This window comes from Protopterus annectens, chromosome 5.part1 (assembly GCF_019279795.1).
Source record: "Protopterus annectens isolate FY-2018-M chromosome 5.part1, PAN1.0, whole genome shotgun sequence".
NCBI lineage: Eukaryota > Metazoa > Chordata > Ceratodontiformes > Protopteridae > Protopterus > Protopterus annectens.
This window is the reverse complement of record NC_056736.1, coordinates 732387961-732408008: the sequence shown is the minus strand read 5'-3', so window position 1 is coordinate 732408008 and position 20048 is coordinate 732387961. Positions and strand designations below refer to the sequence as shown.

Below are 20048 nucleotides of genomic sequence, written 5' to 3'. Positions count from 1 at the left end.
TTCCTTATGTCCAGTCTACTCCATGATTTCGTTTTCGTTGCTGTCATTGCAAAAAAACCCACTTCACAAAGATAGGATGCTGGAAATGGAAGCAGGGCTTTCATTGCTTATTCTAGCAGCTTTCTAAGTTGATAACAGCAAAATTTAAAATCTGTTCCTATTTGTGGCTCTGTCCTGATTTATTGTGCAAAAGGTTGAGAGGTATGGTTGAGAGGTACACAAACCTAATGGAAACCTTTTTCTGAATCGTTTATAAGAGCAATATTTAAAATCTGTTCCCATTTTGGGGTATTCCTTTCCCCATTACTTTTGGCTTTGTCCACATTTCTTGTGGTAAGAGGTTGACAGGTATGTTGCATGCACCTGAATTAGATCTAAAAGGCACTAGCAACTAGCACCTACAATGATACTGAAATAACACATTAACAAGTTTATCTGATGTTTCAAGTTCTAAAGCATCCCATCTCTAGCTGTTTCAGGGAGAGGTATGTAAAAAGTAATAAAACACAAGCTTCCACAAAAAAAGCAGTTTTTAACGGTCTGCTGGCATACCTGTCAGTAACAAATTCCAACTACATTTAAAGCTTACTTACCTAGACCAGTAAGAGTCAGAGCTGGAAAAAGAGCTGCCACGTTCCTCTCTGAATTAAGTACATAGGAGAAGGGGCAGCAGCTGTGCATCCTCCAGGACCATTTTTGTATCGTCGCTTGCAGCACCTGACTGCAGGACATTTTCGGTCATGTATGACTTTTATCAGTTTGACCATATTGCAGCTGCACGAAAACTAGTGCCAGTGTGCAACTGGATGAATTATGGTGCTTGTCACTGGCTCCCTTTGCCTCATGAGCGGTTAATTGATTGGTTTGTATACCGCAATGCTGATTGGCTGTAATTGTGGTATATGAACCAATGAACACTTGTGTAGCAGAGCCACCACTGTTCAATGCAGTACGCTGGAACAGTGGTCAGTTTCAATGTTAACTGTGGAGAATTCCACATGATCCGGAGCACTTGGCTGCTCCGGTTGCATTCTAAAAAAACTGTAATATTTAAAAATTGTTCCTATTTTTGGGGCTTTGTCCCCCTATTATTTTTGGCTTTGTCTAGATTTTTTTTGTGCCCACAGGGTTGAGAGCTATGGGTTCTGTCTAGATTTACTGTGTGACAGGTATGGTTGAGAGGTATGCAAACCTCTTACTTCATGTTGCTGCTGCTAGGGATTACTCTCACTCTATCTCTCACCCACAGGCGGGCAGGCAGAGACACACAGACACACACACACACACACACACTTTTTTGTTTCATTTATTTTTATTTTACACTTGCTAAACAGCAAAAGTGCTGCTTAGCTAGTGTAAGACAACTGCTCGCTCGACCTCACTGTTCACTCTCTGATACACACATACAGTCTCTTCTGCTTTCACACACACATGCATTCTGCTTTCATGAACGCATTCACTCACACACGCAGACAGAAACAAACACACTGACACACACATAGATAGACATACATAGACATATTCACTTTTTTGTTTCACTCCCTTCTCTGCGGCCCGGTAACAAATGATCCATGGCCCAGCCAAAAAATTAAGTGCAAATGGGCATGCTAATAGGAAGGACTAGCACACAGGATATCAACAGAGAACAAGGGCCAACGGCCAACCAGTTCTCAACAACTAAGTAATTTTAAAGTCAAAAAACACCTCAAAAGGTCTGAAAACTACTGCAAAAATAGTAAACTCTATCTGAAACCAAATAAATCTCTAAAGATCAACAGTAACCCTGTTTATTCTGTCTTCTAAGGTCATCTCTGCCCCCTTATTTGTCCCTTTTGTCATCAATAATGAAGTGGTCTCCCTGCTGCTTGCTCCTTAAAATCATATATACTGATATTAATTGAGCACTTCCATTCCACTTTGAGGCTCTCCCTTTCATCTTCTCTATCTTCTAGCTACTAACTCTCTTACAAATCAGTCTCCACATTTCTCCCCTTAGTGAAGTATTACTATCCCCTTTAACCTCTACACAGCTTCTAGTTTCATTTTCACCACTACTGCCCCTGCTCTCCACCATCTTACCACTCTCTTTGCCCCATTCTACTTATTGATCCCTACCCCTGAAATGTAAAATCACACTTTGTAGCATTCCTATCTACAGATTCCAGCTTCTGTTCTCCTGGAAATACTTTCTAAGCCTCTGAAGTTTACTTGTGGCTCCAAAATGTGTACATTATATCTATCTGCTCCTCTCTGCATCTCCATCACTAACCATCCTTCCTCCTCTCCCTTCCGTAGTTAACCACCTATGCACAAATCCTTAACTGCTGACCCAGAATCTTCTGTAACAGTCACAGCTCCTTACATGTGCCCGACGTAATCCCACTCCTCTACATACACAAAGTGAGCAGTAACCTTCGCTTGGGTTTTCCATTTGTCTATTAAATTTCCAGTAGTTCTTTCATCTTTGTCTTTCATGTCTGCATAAATAAATCATCTGCTTCCCTTTTATCCCTTCCCATACATCTAAAAAGCATTCTCCTCTTTCTTTTTAACACACTTGTTTACTCTAAGTCCTCTGTCCCAAATTTCCCCTAATTCTACATACCTAAGTGTGATGTATGGGTATGTCTATGAGCTGTAGTTCCCATGGTACAGGGTTTGATTCTCTCAGCCCTCATTTGTCTACTGTGTGATCTTGAGCAAGTCACTTAACTAGACATTCCTCCTGAGTCACCTCTGAAGGGCCTGTGTGTCCAGTGAGTCTATCTGGTCAACAAATTATTACTATTATTACTACTACTACGAATAATAAAAGCAATGTCTTTCGGCTTCTCCCATTAGGGATCACCACAGTAGATCACTGGTCCGCAGACTGATTGGCAGTGGAGTTTATACTATGTAGAGTTGCCACACCAGTGCCCAACCTTCACAGAAAGCACATGCACCTACCTGCATGTCTTTAAAACTTACTTGCCCACAGGGAGGACATGCAGACTCTGCACAGAAGGTGCTCCACCTGAGAATCAAACCGGAGAACCTCTTGCTGTGAGGCAGCAATGCTAACCGCTGCATCACAGCTGACTAATAATAATAATGATGATGATAATAACAAGAAAAATGATATTACCAGCTTTGAAAACTGATGACCTGATGAAGGTATGAGATGATGCACAGTGTTCTTAGTTGCTCTTTAGATATCCAGTAACTCCTGCACAGCTCCTCAAATCTGCTAAATAGTTTGCCCCCTTCTTGCCTTTCACCAGTTTGTGATTTGGAATAAATACCATTCTCCTAGCATCTATTTTTAATTTGTGGTTTCATATGTTTGTCTAACCATCCCTTCCTTCAGCAAACTGCTGCCCATTTCAAATTCTCCCAACTATCTTGTAATACAGTTAACCACTTTGTCCTCTATCCATCTCCATTTGCTTCATCTGTATGTATACTACTTTTCTGCAGTATAGTTTAGGAAATATAGTAAAATGCTAAACCCATCCTCCTGTTTTTTGCATCACGGTTTCCTTAAGTCTGCATTCTGCCTTTCCCTGGTTTTGAACCTCCATCAGTTAATCCTCCAAATAGAAGACTGGTAAATATCCAAGCAGGTAAAGCACCACAGGGGGACACCATAATTTTAAATGCATTTACCTTATACCTAGTCTCTACAGTACAAGTCTTCTCCCTCCCCAGCAAATAACTCCCTCATCTTGTCATGTATTCCCATTTAAGACTCCTGTAAATGTCATTCATACTGTACTCCCCACCTCTACTCTAAAATAAGAAGTTATGTACTTACCATAACGTTCCATGTTTGTAGTCTATCTTGCCTACATTCTTGCTAGATAGGTTGGTTGAGTTCGGAGCCGATATTCGGCTCCGACTTGGCCGATACTAAAGCTCGAGAGCTTTTACTGGCTCAAGGCTAACCCCTCTCCCATGGTGCCTCATGGCAATTCCCCAAATCTTGTTTGCAAGAAAGCAATAATTACCTAACAGTTATGAAACTATATAAATATAAATATATATATATATATATATATAAATAACTGTATGCATACAGACAAACATTGTGTAACATTATCCAAGCCAGGTGGACAACAACTACAACCAGGTCAGACAGCATAAGTATAGTCCACCAGATCCTCCAGGAACAGGAAGGGAGCAGGGGGCAGGAGGGAGGGATGCAAGACTGTAAGCGAGATGGACTGCAGACATGGAACGTTATGGTAAGTACATAACTTCTTTATGCTATGTAGTCCTATCTTGCTATACTTCTTGCTGAATGGGACAGCTTCCCTAGCACCTTTATCCCGGGTGGCTCAAGCGAAGAGACTCTTCAGCACAGTGGACCCAAAGGATGACCTGTCCCGGGAGGCCAAATCCAATTTGTAATTAGTGATAAAGGTATGCGGTCTTACCCAAGTAGCTGCTGCACAAATAGTATCAATTGGGAGCCTAGATCTAAAGGCACATGAAGCTGATACTCCCCTTGTAGAGTGGCCTTTAACTTTGTTGGCTAACTGTTTGCCAGCAGTCTGATAAGCAAAGGAAATGCAATCTGAAAGCCATTTTGAAAGGGTAACCTTAGAAAAAGGCAAACCTTTATTTTTGTCCGAAAAGGAAACAAATAATTGATCTGATTTTCTAAATTCTTTAGTCCTGTATAGGTAAAACCTGAGAATTCTGTGGACGTCCAACTGATACAGCCTGTATTCAGATTTATTAGAATGATTTGGAAAAAACACTGGTAGCTCAATAGTAGTGTTAAGGTTATGTTTTGAACATACCTTGGGAAGAAAGGAAGGGTTAGTCCTAAGTGAGATTCGATCCTTGTGGAAAACAATGTAAGGAGGTAGAATAGTAAGAGCTTGCAATTCTGAGACTCTCCTAGCAGAGGTTATGGCTACTAAGAATAGTGTTTTCCAAGATAATAATTTCAGATCCGATGAAGAAGAGGGCTCAAAGGGGGAAGAAATTAAGGATGTGAGAACTAAGCTTAGGTCCCAGGGTTCTGGTGGCGGTTTGATTAGAGGCCTGAGAAGGAGAACTCCCTTCAAAAAGTTTTGCACAAAGAGTGGGACATGATGGGATTTCCCATGTAGCCAAAATGGTAATTAGAGATGGCAGCTAACTGAACTCTAACTGTAGCAGCTGCAACTCCTTCATGAAAGATAGACGCAAGGAAGGATAAAATAGATTCTATAGGAGCTGTACATGGATCTAAACATTGGTTTACAGCACGAATGGAGAACCTTTTCCATTTGCTGGAGTATAACTTCCTATTGGAAGGCTTGTGGGAAGAAATCAGAATGTGTTTGACTGAAGGTGAAAGGGAAATGCACCTGGCTATTCATGGAACTGGAGCAGCCATGCTGTCAATTTTAGGGTGTGGATGGTAGGATGGAACTGCCCCGATTGATGAATCAGGAGGTCTGGAGATGGTTCCAGAATCCATGGTTCCTCCAAGAGGTAGGGCCACAGGAAGGGAAACCAGACTTGACGAGGCCAGTATGGAGCAATGAGGATCAGAGTACTCCTCACCTGTTTCGCTTTCTGTCTTACCTTTGGAATGAAAGGAAAAGGTGGAAAGGCATAAAGGAGCCCCGGGGGCCAATCATGGACTACAGCATCCCTGGGTGACATCCCCAGATGGGGATTAAACAAAGTAGCTGCTGCCTTTGGTGCTCAGGTGTGTGGCAAACAGGTCACAGCAAGGCTGACCCCATCTGTGAAAGATCTCTTTCGCAACTTCTGCATTCAGGGACCACTCATGAGGCATGAGAATTGCTCGACTGAGTTTGTCTGCTATCACATTGGACTTCCCCGGGATATGCATTGCTATCAGAAAGTGTTGAGTGTCCATTGCCCATTTCCAAACTCTTAAGGCCTCTCAGCAAAGCGGGTAAGATTTGGTTCCCCCTTGCTTATGTACCACACAACAGACATGTTTGTCTGATTGTATCACAATTGTCCGGGTGGGAAGAGAGCTGTGAAGTGCTTGCAACGCATATACGGCACTGCTCTCATCTCCAGAACATTGATATGCAAGTGGTTCACGTGGTTCTGCCAAGTACCTTGGACCATCATTCCCAGATAATGCCCCACCACCACCCTATCTGGGAGGCATCCATGGTTAAAACTGCCTTTTCTTAAGGCGGAAGAAAAGAACGACCTAAGAAAAGTTGTTCCGTATGCAACCAGCATGTCAGATCCTTCTTGCAGGTGTTTGTGATAAGAATCTGATTAGACAGGGGAAGATCCTGCATTGACCATTGGGCAAATAGTAGCCACTGAAGTACTCATGTGCAGACGGGCTAGAGGAAATAACAGAATGGAGGAAGCCATAGTCCCTAGGACTTGAAGGACTACCCTGGCCTGAACTTTGTGACTGTTTAGCAAGGATCTGACTTGGCTGCGCAATGATTCTACTCTTTCTGGTGTTAGTCTTGCTGGCATGGTGGTTGAGTCTATTTCTAAGCCTAAGAATACAATGTGCTGCGATGGAGATAAGGCTGATTTTTTTAGGTTGGCTGTGATGCCTAAACTGGCGCACAAGGATAGAGTCTCGTCCCTGGTTCTGATGAGTTGATGCTGGGTGGTAGCATTGAGGAGCCAGTCATCTGTAAAAACCTGGAATCCTTGACGTCTCAGGTGAGCCATTACCACTTCCATGCATTTGGTGAACACTCTGAGGGCTGTAGTGAGGCCAAATGGCAGTGTTTGAAACTGAAAATGACTGGCTCCCAGCCGGAAGCGTAAGTGTCTTCTGGAGTGTCAGTCCATTTTGATGTGGTAGTACGCGTCCTGAAGATCTACTGAGGATATCCAGTTGTCTTTCCCGATAAAGGGAAATATCGACTGCAGAGTGATCATTTGGAACTTCGATTTCTTTACGGACTTGTTGAGTCTGCTGATATCTAGAATTGATCTCCAGTCCCCTGTCTTTTTGGAACTAAAAAGAATCAAGAGTAAGTTCTGGATCCTATTTGCTCTGTGGGGGCTTCTTGGATGACTCTTTTTTGCAGCAACGAGATGACCTCTGATGCTGCACGGTCTAGTTGAATGGGTGGCATGTCTGGTAGAGACCAGTTTACTGGGGGATCGGAAACAAAGGGGATTAGATAACCTCTGGATATTATGGTCTGTACCCAACAATCTCGTGAAATGTTTAGCCAGGCGCTTGGGTACAGTGATAGATGACCCCCGACTGCCTCCAGAGATGGACAGTCGGGCAACACCTCAGGGGCGATGGAAGGGATGATCCAAGAAGGTTTCTCTATCTCCCTGGTGTTGCGGACCTCTTCTGCCACAAGGACGGCGTCTTCCGTTATATCCTCCTCCTCTGCCCCTAGGGGAGGGTTGACCTTGTGCCTGTGAGAAACCTTTTTGGGATTTACGGAACCACATTTTACCTCCTGTATTACCCTTGGGATAGGGTCTAGAGGAAGGGAGAAACGGACTCCGACAGCAGATAAGGTTTTCCCCCTTTCTGTTTGCACCTGGTCAAGGTCTCTTTCAGTTGAGGTCCAAAAAGAGATGAACCATCAAAGGGGAAGTTGGTGAAGGAAGAAGGATTCCGTGAAGTTGCAAAGACGCATCCAAGAATGTCTCCTGAGAGATTCCTGCTGTGGCTGTCCTACTCACTCCATCCACTGCATATGATATCAGCCTCATGGAGAAGTTGGCTATCGATGTAAGGGTGGAGAGCTGCGCAGAAACCTTATCCATGGATCCCGAAGCTACTGAACCCTGAAGGGTATCTCCCAACTCTTTCAGGAGATCCCTCTGAAGTTGAATGAAATGGGTAAGGTAATTCAGCAATCTTAAGAGTAAATGCTGCTGAAGAGAAGGTATGCTTCCCATACCTATCCATCATCCTGGACTCCTTGTTAGGTGGATGGATATTAGAAGATGTTTCGGACAACTCCTTCTTGGTAGCAGCTGCTACCACCATAGCATCAATGGGAACTCCTTTGGAAAGAAAGGACTTATCTTCCAGTGCAGTCATGAATTTGTTTGGCCTCCTCAGGACGGGCTCCACTGTGTCTGGGGAGGTCCACGCTTTCCCCGATGTGACCCCTAAGAGCTGGTCATAAGGAGGTGTCACCCAGGAGGTAGAAGGTCAGGAACCAAAGGCCTCAAGATACACGGATTCGTCCTCAGTAGGGTTAGAGGTCTTCCAGTCACCCCTCTGTCTAAGGATTTCTAGGATGTCAGAAAAAGAGACATCCTCAGAGGGGGATCTACGGGACCCTTCAGATTCCTCCAAATCAGTGTCAGACTTGACAGACTCAGGTGAGTCAACATGCTTCCTCTTACAAAGTCTCTTCCGAGGGACCTCTCCAGTGTGATAATCTGGGGAGGTCTCGGAAGAGGGGGCACCTCCAATGGGGGCTACTTGAGTCTCTGTTTCCCTGTGCTGTGGGGGTGGCAGGGGAGAAGAGGTTGCTGCCTGCTGCTGGTGGGACATAGTTCCAAAGGTATGGCTTTTGCAGAGGATAAAGCCTTCTCTATTGCTTCGGAAGCCTTTCCTCCTGTCCAAAGAAGACCTCCACTCCAAGGAGATGGATGGTCAGCTCCGAGCAAGGGGGAATGGCTCCAAAGCAGATGTGGGAACAGAGCTGAGTCAAGCCAAGCCAAAGCACCGAGAGGAAGGGTCGGTTCAGAAGAAAACCCAGGGTGACTATCCCCCTCTGAGTCAATTTGAGAGTGTCAGCTCCCAGATCCCTCAGCTCCTGACTGAGCCGCTGAGGATAGACTTATCAGTTCCAAGAAAGCACGGAGAATCCCCAGAACCGACGGATCCAACACCGAACAACCTGAAGTGATTGGCTCCAAGAGCGAAGCAGTCAGAGGAGGAGCAGTGGTTTGCAAAAGGGTTGGCTCCGAAGCCTTTGGGTCCGAAGGAGCCAATTCTTTTGCCAGAGCCGGGTCAGAAAGCAACCTCTTCACCACCTGCTTGATGTCCTCATCTGAGAGTGTCCTGGAGAATCTGGTGGAGACAGAAGGAGATCTTCCTCTCCAAAACAGGAGATCTCAAAGTAGGTGAGACAGGGTCAATGTCAGGTAATTGTCTCGGTAGCGAAGGTTGCCTCGGCACCAAAGCGACCGACTGTACCGTCAGAGAAGAAGCAGAATCGGAGCCAGAACTCCTTGGCTCTGACGCTTTGGACTTTTTCGACATTTCCGAAACTGGAGCCGAAGATTTATGTTTAGAAGTCTTAGGAGTTGTTTGACCAAGTTCCAGCTGTTTCTGGAAGGAACTGGTCACAAGACCCCTATCAATCATTTTACGCTCTCGTTCAAAACCCTGGTACTGAAGGCATGACAAAATGTACAGGGCTCTTGCAAATGTGCTTCGCCTAAGCAGTACACACAGCTAGTGTGATTGTCTGTCAAAGACATCTTTTGCGAACATTTGTCACATTTTTCAAACCCCGAAGGGTGATGGTCCTTGTGTTCGCTATCCTTTTCCTTAGACATGCTAACAGGAATAAACTAAGAATCTACTTAAAAAGATGCCAACACTAACTATACTAAATTACTATCCACTGATAATACAGACAAGAACAGTAAAATAGAAAAGGGAAAGATTTTATATTTTTATTTATTTATTTTATTTTTTATATGAAACACAGGGAGGAAAGGCCCTCTAACTTAAACAGGCAACTACGGCCCTCTAACTGAAATGGGCCGTACAATCCTAAGGGAGGAAATAGGGGTCAAACACTCAGTACAATCAGACAAAAGGCTAGAGACTAAAAGTAGTCAAGATAAGGAAAAAAGGAGCAGAAAAAAGCAAGATTAATAAATAAATCTTTTACTTAGCCAGCGAGCCAGTAAGGAGACAACCTCAAAGCTTTTGCGGCAATCAAGATCTGGGGAATTGCTGTGAGGCACCATGGGATAGGGGTTAGCCTCGAGCCAGTAAAAGCTCTCGAGCTTTAGTATCGGCTGAGTCGGAGCCGAATATCGGCTCCAAACTCAACCAACCCATCCAGCAAGAATTACGGCAAGATAGGGCTACATAACATCACCTGTTTTCCTTCATTTATTTGAATCCCACAGCAACTTCCCTTGTCCTTGGCCTTATGTAACCATACTATTACTGCCTTACCCACCTGTTTTCCCTTAATTTACTTAAATCCCATAGCAACTTCCCTTGTCCCTGCACTTATGTAGCCACACTATTGCTGCCTTACCCACTTGTTTTCCTTCATTTACTTGAATCCCACAGTGACTTCCTTTGTCCCTGGCCTTATGTAACCACACTATTGCTGCCTTACCCACTTGTTTTCCCTTCATTTACTTGAATTCCCACAACAACTTCCTTTGTACCTGGCCTTATGTAACCACACTATTGCTGCCTTACCCACTCGTTTTCCCTTCATTTACTTGAATCCCACAACAACTTCCTTTGTACCTGGCCTTATGTAACTGTACTATTGCTGCCTTACCCACCTGTTTTCCCTTCATTTACTTGAATCCCATAGTGACTTCCCTTGTCCCTGGCCTTATGTAACCACACTACTGCTGCCTTACTCTTGTTGTACTAGAGTCCTGAAACCAAGACTGTCAAATGTCTCTAAAGCCCCTGCAATACTTTTTCCACATTATCTATCCATAGAAGTTAACTATCCAGAAACATTCTAAACCACTCTTTCCTGTCTCTCTTTAAAACTTGTTTGATGTTCCCTGTGAAATATTCCATTGCCAGTCTAACTGGTGTAGAGAGAATAGACGTCCCTGTCTGGTGGCCCTAGTACAGGCTCTGTATGGAGATCCCTCAAAATGTCACACCCGGATGTTCTGTATGCTGCTGCCATCCAGCTACTGAATCTGCTTCTTCAGAGATCCTGGTTCTGACTCCTTTTTGTGAGCCTTAGATTTCTCAGCTTTTTGTGAAGGAACTTTTTTCTGAACTGGGTTATTTTAGCACAATCAATGATTATAAAGCAAGTCTAACTTTTGTGGCTTTATTAAATGTCTCACAGTGCTTAGAAAACCCGGTGTCATGAGAAAATCCTAGACAAAAAGCAGAGTCAGCAAGAATATCTCTGGGCATCAGTTTGAGACAAGGATAATAACTAATACTGGAAACATTCTAGCTGCAACCAATTGGCCTGTTTGTGTCACGATGTGAGACTTGGTCAACCCTAGGCTAGGCAAGAGTCTCAAGGATCAGTCATTCCTGCTCAAGAACACGCTGCTCAGGCTGTCAATCAACGCTGCTCAGGCACAGGTAAGTTAGCTGATTAAATCCATCTGTTGCTGTCCATAAATTTTTAACCCACATTAGATGTACCTGCCAAATTAAATGAATAATAAATAAAAAATAAACAAAATAAAAAAATAAATTTAAATATATAAAATAAAATCAAAATAAAATGAAGACTTAGAATCATCTTCCGCTCACAGTTTCGTTCTTCTTCACTAGGTACATCTTTTCATCTGGTCTGCACTGCAGCTAATTAATCTTGATTTTCTAATTATTAATTGCATAGCAAAATTTAACAAATTTTATTAAGTTACGAAAACAAAATAAAATTAAAATAAAAAATAAGTAAAATAAAAAAAATAGGTTCATTGAAATAATAAATAAAATGAATAGGTTACAAAGCTCACTATCCTTTCATGACATCTCATTCTAGCCTTTCAAACTTGGCACTGAGCATAACGGGCTAAGTTTTGAACTAAGCTGAGAAAAACACATTTGAAAAAATTATTCTGAAATCATTTGAACATTTTTTCTTTTGTTTTGGAGATATAGATGGATGACAGATAGATAGATAGATATAAATAATATAATGTATACAACCAATTAAGTAAACAATAAACAAAACATAAATATGTAGATGTACATATATGACAACTACATGCAGACAACTCGAACCTTTCTCAAACAAACAGTGTCCAATAACTAAGTGCCATGACCTGATGCTTAAAATTGTTAGAAAATTACAAACAATAAAACATTTACAAAATCTAAATCACTGAAGAAATGCTGGTGAATAGAGAATGGAAAAATAAATATAAAATAAATATATATAATATATAAATATTAATAAAAATAACCACATTCACTGTACCATTCACTTCACTGCACTTCATACTTGTTAAAATGTTAGCAAATCACTTTTAAAAACTCGACACCCACCCACTAAATATAAACACAATTAGTACACACCCCCACTCCCCACACAATACACATAACCAACAGGAACATACTAATAGAAAGTTAACTATGACTGTTATTCAAATGTTATGTTACAGGATTAATGTTAAAATTAAAATATTAAATATGTTGTATTTATAAGTTTCAGTGTAATTGAGTAAATTTGTTGAACAAATGTTATAATGTGTATAAATATGCGAATAAAAAATTAATATAAAATGTAAATATATATATATAACCATAAATAAAGATAATATGTTAAAAATATTCAATTTAATTTGGGTTTCATTTCTGTGGGATCACCTGCTAAAAACTTTTTTTGCTTTGGAATAATAAAAATAATGTGGTGTGTCCTACTACCACAAGCGTCTAACCAAGCGTTGCCCCATCATCTCCTTTGTATTCCAAATGTTCCTCCCAGTCCCTCCCTCTTTCTCAGGGGGCCTTACTCCCATCACCAAAAAAAACTTGTTCGTAAACATAAACAAATCAAAGCATGTCTTCATTAAGTGCTGTCTAATGTGTCTCATGTTCATAAAGGACCGGAGATGACGCAGCCAGTCTTCTGCCGACATAGTAAGCATCGCCCTACAAAAGGCAAATATAACCACCCTTTTTGAATTGAATAACAACTGTAGTAGCTTTGAGAACAATGCACAATGCACAAATTCTAACTTCTATCCTTTATATCCATATATATTGTGCACATCTGCCACAAGAAAAAGTACCTTGCTTTCTACTACTTCCACCCATGTTTGAGCTATTCTTCTCCACAATGTTCTTGATGTTTCTGTTTCTCCTAAAGCTGAATTTGATCTTATTTTGGAAAACATCCATTCTTACTGCCATGTTCTTGAACATATCCCAAACCTCATAAACACTTTTTTTCAACCAACCCATGCCTTGATGGTAAGTCAAGGTTAAATATGGGGTTACCCCCTCACCGTCAGCCTCCTTTCTATTCGGGTCATCACCTCCCCAAAGTGTGTTGTGTACCTTGTTAGTGATATGATTGGTGTTAAATATTGTATCAGCATCACTCGTAGTGTCGGTCTCAAGTATTGGGTTGCCTTCAAGACCAATCACTCCATTTTTAGTCAATAGTGGAATGTACTTGACACCTCTCCCAGCTACTACATAATCCTTAAAGCATTATGAAGTCCATGGGATAACCTCTGTCCAAAAACATACTCTCAATATTCTTAATTTCCTCCAAAAATTCAATCTCATCAGAAATCATTCTAGCCGACCTGATCATCTGCCCTTTTATTATATTCTTTTTGAGTTGGTAAGGGTGGTCACTGTCAAAGTGTAAATATGCGTTGGAATAGTGTTCTTTCCTATAGATGTTAGATTTAAAACATTTATTATTGTAGTCTTTAGTCAATTTAATATCTAAATAATGAATTTCATTACTTCCAATTTCATATGTAAATTTTAAGAATGAGGTAGTCTTGTTGATATAACCTATAAAATCTTCCACCATTTCATAAGACCCTGTCCATAAGATAAAAATATCATCTAAAAAACGAAAATACTGACTAATGTGTTGACTATAAACAGAATTTAATACATATTTCTTCTCCCAAACCAACATAACCATGTTGGCAAATACTGGGGCACAGGCTGAACCCATAGCCACACCATCCTTTTGGTGGTAATAGTCGCCCTCAAAGTACATGTAATTATATTTTAAAACCAATTCCATACATTCTAAAACCAGTTTGAATTCATCCCCTGTTGAAAAATTGATTTCTTGTAATACTTCTTCAAACCATTCTAAACCTAAAACCTGAGGTATAACGGAAAATAAGTCTTTCACATCGATAGTAATAAAAATGGTTTCATCCGTATACTTACTTGTCCCTATCTTTTGTAGAAAGTCCCAAGAATCTATTAAAATATGTCTATATTTATTGTTGAATTTTTTAACTTTAGTGTCAACATAAATAGCTAGTGTTTGTGTCTTAGACCCTTGGGAAGATACAATAGGTCTCAATGGTGGGTCTAACCATGATTTGTGTATTTTGGGTATACCAAAAATAGCAGGTATCACTGGCTTCGGAACTTTTAAAAAATTGTGTAGTTTAGCATCAATCATGCCTGTCAATAAATTGTCATCCAAAATCAAGTCTATTTTCCGGTATGATATATTTATTTCGTTCCTAGTTGCTAAACTATAATGTTCCTCGGTATCCAAGATGTCTTTCATTCTTTTAATGTAATCCCATTTGTCCATTAACACCAAACCACCCCCCTTGTCAGGCTTCATTATACGAATTCTATCATTGTTACTTAGGTTGTACAATAAATCCACCTCAGCCATAGTCAAATTGTTGTTCAACTTCCTTCCTTTTTTGTTGTATTCACTACGGACCTTGTTAATAACACACTTTTCAAAGTTCAAAATCTCATATTGTAATGGTGGATTATACATACTAGCTCTGATTAAACCGTCCCCCTTGTCTTTTACTGTTTTGTTCTTGAATAAATGCTGGAAGTTCAGTTTCCGTGTGAACATTTTGATATCCAAAATAATATTCTCTACCTTGGGTTTCTTAACCGGAACAAAGGTCAAACCCTTAGTGAATAAATTAAAAAATTCCTCGGTGATAATAGTGTCAGTATAGTTAAAAATATAAAAATTTTTAAAAGTTTTAATAATATTGGCTTGCTGTCCGTGTTCCTGTTCACCAGACATATATTCTACATTGAATTCGTCTGATGTTAACCCTTCGGTAATTATTGGGGGCCCCCCTATCTGTATTCCTTCTCTACCTGCCGTACATTGTTGGTAGTTATTGCTTGTGCATAGGACGGCTGCTGATTTCGGTTCCTCAGTCTCTCCGACCTCCTTGGTTCCTCCATCTCTAAAGGGAATTCTGGTCTCCCAAAATTTTTTCCAATACCACCTGAATAAAATTCATCGTTTCTATACGAGTTATATTCTTGCTCAACCCTATCATTGTGTTTGTTCCATCCTATTCCCCCCTGTCTATAATTCCTGTTGCCATTTAGTTTGTATTTATGTGACAACCCCTCCTGCCCGAACCCCTGTTTGTTCACCACATTAGTGTAGGCAAAACCATTCTCATACTCGTGTATATCCCTTTCCAGTTTCTTTAATTTTCTTTTAATGTTACTATCAGCTACATAATCAATGTCATGCAAAACTTTCACATAAACATATTTATATTCCTCAACAGGGAATAATAAATCTGTACTAATTTCCTTCTGCAAATTGTCTATCTCTTTTTTCTTTAATTCCATTATTTCCAAATTTCGATTAATCATAACTTTCAGTATAGCCAGCCCACAGTCATTGAAAATATCACAAATACATTTTAAAAATTTTTTATCTTCAAAAGCATTGTTAGGAAACTTATTTAACCTCAGTCCCTTGGGAACAATTTTTTGTTTAATGCACATGTCAAAGTACCAATTCTCTATGGCTAGAGATTTGTATTTGGTTAAAAGAGTTTTAAACTTCTTACATTTGTCCTTAAAAGTCATTCCACCTCGGTTACTGTTACTTCTTTCAGTTCGACTACCTCATTCTTAAAATTTACATATGAAATTGGAAGTAATGAAATTCATTATTTAGATATTAAATTGACTAAAGACTACAATAATAAATGTTTTAAATCTAACATCTATAGGAAAGAACACTATTCCAACGCATACTTACACTTTGACAGTGACCACCCTTACCAACTTAAAAAGAATATAATAAAAGGGCAGATGATCAGGTCGGCTAGAATGATTTCTGATGAAATTGAATTTTTGGAGGAAATTAAGAATATTGAGAGTATGTTTTTGGACAGAGGTTATCCCATGGATTTCATAATACCTATTAAGGATTATGTAGTAGCTGGGAGAGGTGTCAAGTACATTCCATTATTGACTAAAAATGGAGTGATTGGTCTTGAAGGTAACCCAATACTTGAGACCGATATTATGAGTGAAGCTGATACAACATTTAACACCAATCATATCACTAACAAGGTACACAACACACTTTGGGGAGGTGATGACCTGAATAGAAAGGAGGTTGATGGTGAGGGGGTAACCCCATATTTGACCTTGACTTACCATCAAGGTATAGGTTGGTTGAAAAAAAGTGTTTATGAGGTTTGGGATATGTTCAAGAACATGGCAGTAAGAACGGATGTTTTCCAAAATAAGATCAAATTCAGCTTTAGGAGAAACAGAAACATCAAGAACATTGTGGAGAAGAATAGCTCAAACATGGGTGGAAGTAGTAGAAAGCAAGGTACTTTTTCTTGTGGCAGATGTGCACAATGCTGTTATATAGCAGGATTAAAAGAAGTTAGAATCTCTAAGTTGTGCATTGTTCTCAAAGCGAAGAAATACTACAGTTGTTATTCAAAAGGGGTGGTATATTTTGCCTTTTGTAGGGCATCATAGATATTACTAATAATCAAGACTGACTGACGTCATCTCCGGTCTAGAATTTATGAACACATGAGAGACATTAACAAGCGCAATGAAAATAATGCACTTTATAGACATGCTTTGATTTGTTTACAAGCCGACTTCAAGTTTTGGGTATTGGAGGAAGTAGGGCACCCTGAAAGAGGAGGGGACTGGGAGACACTTTTGGAATACAAGGAGATGATGTGGCAACTAAGGTTAGACGCTTGTGGTAGTAAAGGACTTAATGACCACATTTCCATTAGTCCAGCATTAAAAGTTTTAGCAGGTGATCCCAAGAGACATAGGAAATGAAACCCAAATCTATTGAAGTATGCTATTTAACACAATACAATTCATTGTACTTCATTGTATTTTTTGTTACCTTTCCCCATTTAGTGTTTTCACAATAATTGAATTCTCTATTAAATTGAATTTATTATGACCTCTACTATTAGGTATTTTTAATGGTTAAACCTCGATATTGTACACAACCTTTATGTTGGTAAATGTGTTCCCCTCAGTATTTATATTGTACTTGTCTATATTTTATGCATTTTTATATATACATTTATTATATACTTTTTATATTTTATATATTTTTAACATTTCACACACATATTTTATACATATCTTTATTATTTAATTTTTTAATATATATATATTTTTTTTTTTTATACACACACAAAACATATTACATAATATTTTATTAAAATATTACTAAAATTGAATATATAAGAATTACAAATATGAAATTATTAAGTACTGTATTTATATATTTTTAACATATTATCTTTATTTATGGTTATATATATATATTTACATTTTATATTAATTTTTTATTTATTATTTATACACATAATTTTTTATTCGCATATTTATACACATTATAACATTTGTTCAACAAATGCATATATTAACATGTTTATACCATTTATGGAATTTATATGTTACTCAATTACACGAAACTTATAAATACAACATATTTAATATTTTAATTTTAACATTAATCCTTGGTTGTAACATTTGAATAACAGTCATAGTTAACTTTACTAATTCTATTAGTATGTTCCTAGCTGGTTATGTGTAGCCAGTGGGGGATACTGTGTGGTAATTGTGTTTATATTTAGTGGGTGTCGGATGAGTTTTTAAAAGTGCTAGTGCGCATTTTAGAATAATGTAACGTGAAGTGCAGTGAATGTGGTGTGAACGCGTTGCACCACACTATTTATAAGTATTACGCTATATATATATTTATTATTTAGGATTCACCAACGACAACGATGTGGTTTCTCTCGAGTGTAAATTCATACACCGGAGAGATTGATTAATGTTTTAATGTTTAGAAGTTTTTCTAACAATGTGGCCACATCAGGTCATGCACTTAGTTATTGGACGGACTTGTTTGTAGGCATGCCGAGTTGTCTGCAGAGAACATACATATTTATGTACCCACAGGTACTGTGTATTTTGGTTGTTTACTTACCTATTTATTTATGTTATCCATCTATGTATTCTATCTATTTATCAACTCTCCAAAAAACTTTCAGAAAACATTTTTTCAAATGTGTTTACTCATTGATGAATTTTGTTTAGATAGTTACGCTCAAAATTTAGTCTCAAAGCCAGCCCCGGTCCATACAGTAAAATGTATAATTGGAAAGTACAAGAGTTTATGTTCAGCTCTATGGAGCTTTCAATGAACCTGATTGATTTATTTACTTATTCATTTTATTTATTATTTTTTTCATGTAACTGTCTTCTGCAATGAAATTTACAATGGATTTTGTTATGCTTGGGTTAACACATAGCAATCAATTAATGACGATTGCAGTGTAGACCAATTAGAAAGATGTACTAGTTATAAAAGAACGAAACTGTGTATGGAAGATGATTCTGAAGAAGTCTCAAAGGTGTCTTTAAAGCTTTAATCCTATATTTTATTTTGTTTTATTTGTGGTCAATAAATTTTTATTTATTTTATTCAACTCGTGGTGTTCATCTATTTAGCAGCAACGTACTCTGTGGTGGTTATACTAACCTAACAGCAATAGTTGGATTTAATCGGACAGCCTTAATTGTGCCTGAGCAGCGTTGAACTTTATCTGTGTTTCAGTGTACTGTTTGAGTGTTTGGTTACAATTCCTGCTCAAGAAGCTTCATCATCTCATCTGATTTGCTCCTAATGGCAAGAATCAGGCTGTAGGAAGTGGGCTGGGTTACTAGTCCTGTGCAGCAGCCACCCCCTTGATGGAATACCCCATCTCTCATAGTGACTCTACGAGCTGTGCTGCATGCTGCCTGTAGGAGGGTGCATGCCTCCACATGCTCACTCAGCTGTATGTATGTGGTAGTGCACAGGCTCCTGCTGCCTGTAGGAAGGAGCATGCCTCCACATGCTCACTCAGCTATATGTATGTGGTAGTGCACAGGCTCCTACTGCCTTGTAGGAGGGAGCATGCCTTCACATGCTCACTCAGCTATATGTATGTGGTAGTGCATAGGCTCATGCTCTTACTGAGCTGTGCTGCATGCTGTCTGAAAGAGGGCTCATGCCTCCACATGCTCACTCAGCTATATGTATGTGGTAGTGCATAGGCTCATGCTTTACTGAGCTGTGCTGCATGCTGCCTGTAGGAGGGAGCATGACTCCACATGCTCACTTAGCTATATGTATGTGGTAGTGCACAGGCTCCTACTGCCTAAAGTAGGGAGCATGCCTCCGCATGCTCACTTAGCTATATGTATGTGGCAGTGCACAGGCTCCTACTGCCTTGTAGTAGGGAGCATGTGGTAGTGCATAGGCTCATGCTCTTACTAAGTGTCATCCGAATGGTGAGCCAAAGCCACCTTTCTCGCCATCAGCTCATTCCCATCCTCCCTAGACAGCTCTTGTCACATGATCAAGCCACTAATCAAATTTAGGTCACCTGGTCCATAGTTGGTACTTTATCCCTTTATGCCACTGGATCTGTCAATATGATGGAGACTCTATATAGTAAAAATGTAACTGTCAAAATAAATAGTAATAATCAAGCATCAACAGAAAATACTCAAACTAGTGAAAAAACAGCCAGGAATAATACTTGGCCTGGTATGGTGATGCGCTCACTTGTTAAATCACTTGCTTCCACTTCGTAATAATTACAGATGCCTGGCTAATTTCTCATTACTTAACAGCAAATGTATGTGTCAAAGTTGATATCTCCCAAGTTTCTTCAGGAATTACTTTAAACTATATGCATTCACTTTCTTGTGCCTTATTTTCGTTTTTTAAATGTTCAACAGCAAGCAGGTATGAATTAAACTCAAACTTCAAAGTAACATTGCACAAATGTCTTTTGTGAGTAATGGTACATCAAATGCAAAGCTTAACTCTACATCTTAAAAGGGGTAAATATGCACAATACGTCAGAGGGTAATGAAAGGCACTTCTGAT

The 20048-nt window shown here is 39.5% G+C and overlaps 1 protein-coding gene across 4 annotated transcripts in view; it reads right to left on the bottom strand.

Annotated features, from left to right (window-relative positions):
* Positions 1–20048, bottom strand: part of SPART (spartin) — a 579157-nt gene that overhangs the window by 74191 nt on the left and 484918 nt on the right. The gene's annotated exons all lie outside the window — the stretch shown is intronic.